We start from the raw sequence: 4,348 nt of genomic DNA on the forward strand, positions 1-4,348 counted from the left end.
TATATATATATATATATATATATATATATATATAATGTGTATAGTTGATTATATTTCATGTTGTAAAACAGAGGGAGGGAGAGCGAGAACACACATGAGAGAATATGGAAATACATACGCTAAAATTGGTGCTTGGTTCTTTTCATAGGAAGATTAATGAAAACATGAATCAAAATTAAGAAGTCACTTTTGTAAAACACTTCATGAAAGAGATCAAGATTATTTTTGTTGAATATTTGAAAAAAATCAAGATAAAAAGTATCTTTTTACCTCAACCTTGAACATTATTTGATAGATTTTAGTTATATTTTTGGATACAGGCTTCAATCGTATATGACAAAAATGCTAAACATTGAAATGAAGGTTACTTTTTACAATGGAGATAAAGAAAAGCAATACTAAAACATTAAATAATCAAAAAAATAAAATAAAAAGGAATGAAACACAAAACCAAGCAACAACAACAACAATGTACCAATGTTTGCCTTTAGCAGATATCCAAGCCAGGTATGGTGGCACATGCCTGTAATCCCAGCAGCTTGGGAGGCTGAAACAGGAAGATCATGAGTTCAAAGCCACCCTCAGAAAGCAAGTTTCTAAGCAACTCGGTGAAACCCTGTCTCTAAATAAAATACAAAATTGGGCTAGGGATGTGGCTTAGTGGTCGAGTGCCCCAGAGTTTGATCCCCAATAACAAATATATATATGTATATAAATTTATTTATATTAATCATTTAGCACATTGAACTTTTAATTATATATAAATAATATATTTAATTATATGTATATATATTTATAATACATCCAAGAACAAAAAACAATTTCTTGACTTTTAACACTAAAATAATTTAAATTAGTATATGTTATCTTTGAAGAAACTAAGGAAAATTATGACAGAAACAAGGACAGATAACTTTTTTGTGGAAAAATTTCCTTCCTGGAGATGATAAGACCTTAACTTGCTTCCAGGTTTGTAATTCTGTAATTTATATATCTAAATCTATATTTATAGAATAGTCATAAAAGAGGTGAAATAATTTGCTACCATTTCAAATGTAAATAATCAGGAAACAAATCATTAATCTTTTCTGAATGCTGTAGCAAAGGGGAAGGAAAGAGTAGAATCCCATTTCATTTGACTTTTAATTACTTTTCCTTTCAAGCAGAATTCTAGTCTGAATAAGAAAAATCCATGGGAAAATATTCATAATTGTCATCAGTATTTTCTATACTCCTGGAGAAAAGGGTGTAAGAGATACCAAAGGGTTGTCTAATTATCAGCTGAAGTAGCAGTTCAAATGTTCTCATTATAGATGTTCAAGGAACTATAATTCATTGCTTCAACATAAGGGAATGAAGAAGAAAGTAAGCAATCGAGGGTAATAATGATGTTTTGAAGCAAATAAATTCCTGCCAATCCCATTATTCAGTATAATCATTACAGAAAAAGTTAAATTTTCATGAAAATTAATTATTCCCATTATTTTTGTCATAGTGAAACCAACTGAAAAGCAACTGTATGATAGTCTCATGAAAGTCTATCACAAAATATTGTATTTTATACAATATACAATATCTATCCCCATAGAGTTGCTATAATGATTAAATTAGCAAAATGCCTAGAACACCATCTGGTACATTATAAGCACTGTGCATCAGTTTGTTTATTGAATGTATATTTTTAAAAGACAGTAGTAAACATATATTTGTAACAAAATTGAATAATTACTATTTTATTAAGGTCAAAGTAACTTTTTGGATCTATATAAATGAGTACATTTAAAACTATACAAATAATACAAGCCATGAAAAAGGAAAATAGTTGAATTTTACCACAATTTTATTAATTTATTTATATTAATCATTTATCACTTTGAACTTTTTAATTAATGGAAGGGACATAAACTTTCATTTATTTATGTATGTATGTATGTATGTATGTATGTATGTATGTAGGTAGGTAGGTACTGGGATGGTACTGGGAATTGAACTCAAGGGTGCTTAACCACTGAGCCATATCCCCAGCCCTTTTTTATACTTTATGTAGAGACAGGATCTCACTGAGTTGCACGTGCCTCGCTAAATTGCTGGGGCTGGCTTAAATTGCTGGAGCTGGTTTTGAATTCGCCATTCTCCCAGACTCCCGAGTTGCTGGAATTATAGGCATGCGCTACCATGTCTGGCACCACTTTTATTATTTTGCATAAACAGATAAAATTTAAAACTCAATAAATGATAGTATATTTGACATGTAGATATGACATGCATTTAGGAAATACACTTAATAATGAATAGGTTTGTTGCAACTGGGTTCTTAATACTGAGATCTATCTTTGGCTTCCCTCATTATCCTCTCTTATGATTTCCAGTTTTGGTATTCCACAAAAACATCTCAAGGGAGGAAAGAAGATGGCAGCAAACAGGAAAGCTACATTTCACATTGTGCTGTGCCTCAGGACCAAAGCAGCTGGTGCACAGCTTCTCATCAAGGTGAGTGAAAGGGAAATTGCACTAAAATTCAATATCAGGCATTCAAAGTGGCTTAGGGAGTCATTAAATAAAACAAACATTAAATAATCAAAAAAATAAAATAAAAAGGAATGAAACACAAAACCAAGCAACAACAACAACAATGTACCAATGTTTGCCTTTAGCAGATATCCAAGCCAGGTATGGTGGCACATGCCTGTAATCCCAGCAGCTTGGGAGGCTGAAACAGGAAGATCATGAGTTCAAAGCCACCCTCAGAAAGCAAGTTTCTAAGCAACTCGGTGAAACCCTGTCTCTAAATAAAATACAAAATTGGGCTAGGGATGTGGCTTAGTGGTCGAGTGCCCCAGAGTTTGATCCCCAATAACAAATATATATATGTATATAAATTTATTTATATTAATCATTTAGCACATTGAACTTTTAATTATATATAAATAATATATTTAATTATATGTATATATATTTATAATACATCCAAGAACAAAAAACAATTTCTTGACTTTTAACACTAAAATAATTTAAATTAGTATATGTTATCTTTGAAGAAACTAAGGAAAATTATGACAGAAACAAGGACAGATAACTTTTTTGTGGAAAAATTTCCTTCCTGGAGATGATAAGACCTTAACTTGCTTCCAGGTTTGTAATTCTGTAATTTATATATCTAAATCTATATTTATAGAATAGTCATAAAAGAGGTGAAATAATTTGCTACCATTTCAAATGTAAATAATCAGGAAACAAATCATTAATCTTTTCTGAATGCTGTAGCAAAGGGGAAGGAAAGAGTAGAATCCCATTTCATTTGACTTTTAATTACTTTTCCTTTCAAGCAGAATTCTAGTCTGAATAAGAAAAATCCATGGGAAAATATTCATAATTGTCATCAGTATTTTCTATACTCCTGGAGAAAAGGGTGTAAGAGATACCAAAGGGTTGTCTAATTATCAGCTGAAGTAGCAGTTCAAATGTTCTCATTATAGATGTTCAAGGAACTATAATTCATTGCTTCAACATAAGGGAATGAAGAAGAAAGTAAGCAATCGAGGGTAATAATGATGTTTTGAAGCAAATAAATTCCTGCCAATCCCATTATTCAGTATAATCATTACAGAAAAAGTTAAATTTTCATGAAAATTAATTATTCCCATTATTTTTGTCATAGTGAAACCAACTGAAAAGCAACTGTATGATAGTCTCATGAAAGTCTATCACAAAATATTGTATTTTATACAATATACAATATCTATCCCCATAGAGTTGCTATAATGATTAAATTAGCAAAATGCCTAGAACACCATCTGGTACATTATAAGCACTGTGCATCAGTTTGTTTATTGAATGTATATTTTTAAAAGACAGTAGTAAACATATATTTGTAACAAAATTGAATAATTACTATTTTATTAAGGTCAAAGTAACTTTTTGGATCTATATAAATGAGTACATTTAAAACTATACAAATAATACAAGCCATGAAAAAGGAAAATAGTTGAATTTTACCACAATTTTATTAATTTATTTATATTAATCATTTATCACTTTGAACTTTTTAATTAATGGAAGGGACATAAACTTTCATTTATTTATGTATGTATGTATGTATGTATGTATGTATGTATGTAGGTAGGTAGGTACTGGGATGGTACTGGGAATTGAACTCAAGGGTGCTTAACCACTGAGCCATATCCCCAGCCCTTTTTTATACTTTATGTAGAGACAGGATCTCACTGAGTTGCACGTGCCTCGCTAAATTGCTGGGGCTGGCTTAAATTGCTGGAGCTGGTTTTGAATTCGCCATTCTCCCAGACTCCCGAGTTGCTGGAATTATAGGCATGCGCTACCATGTCTGGCA

This window comes from Urocitellus parryii, chromosome X, assembly GCF_045843805.1.
Source record: "Urocitellus parryii isolate mUroPar1 chromosome X, mUroPar1.hap1, whole genome shotgun sequence".
Lineage (NCBI taxonomy): Eukaryota > Metazoa > Chordata > Mammalia > Rodentia > Sciuridae > Urocitellus > Urocitellus parryii.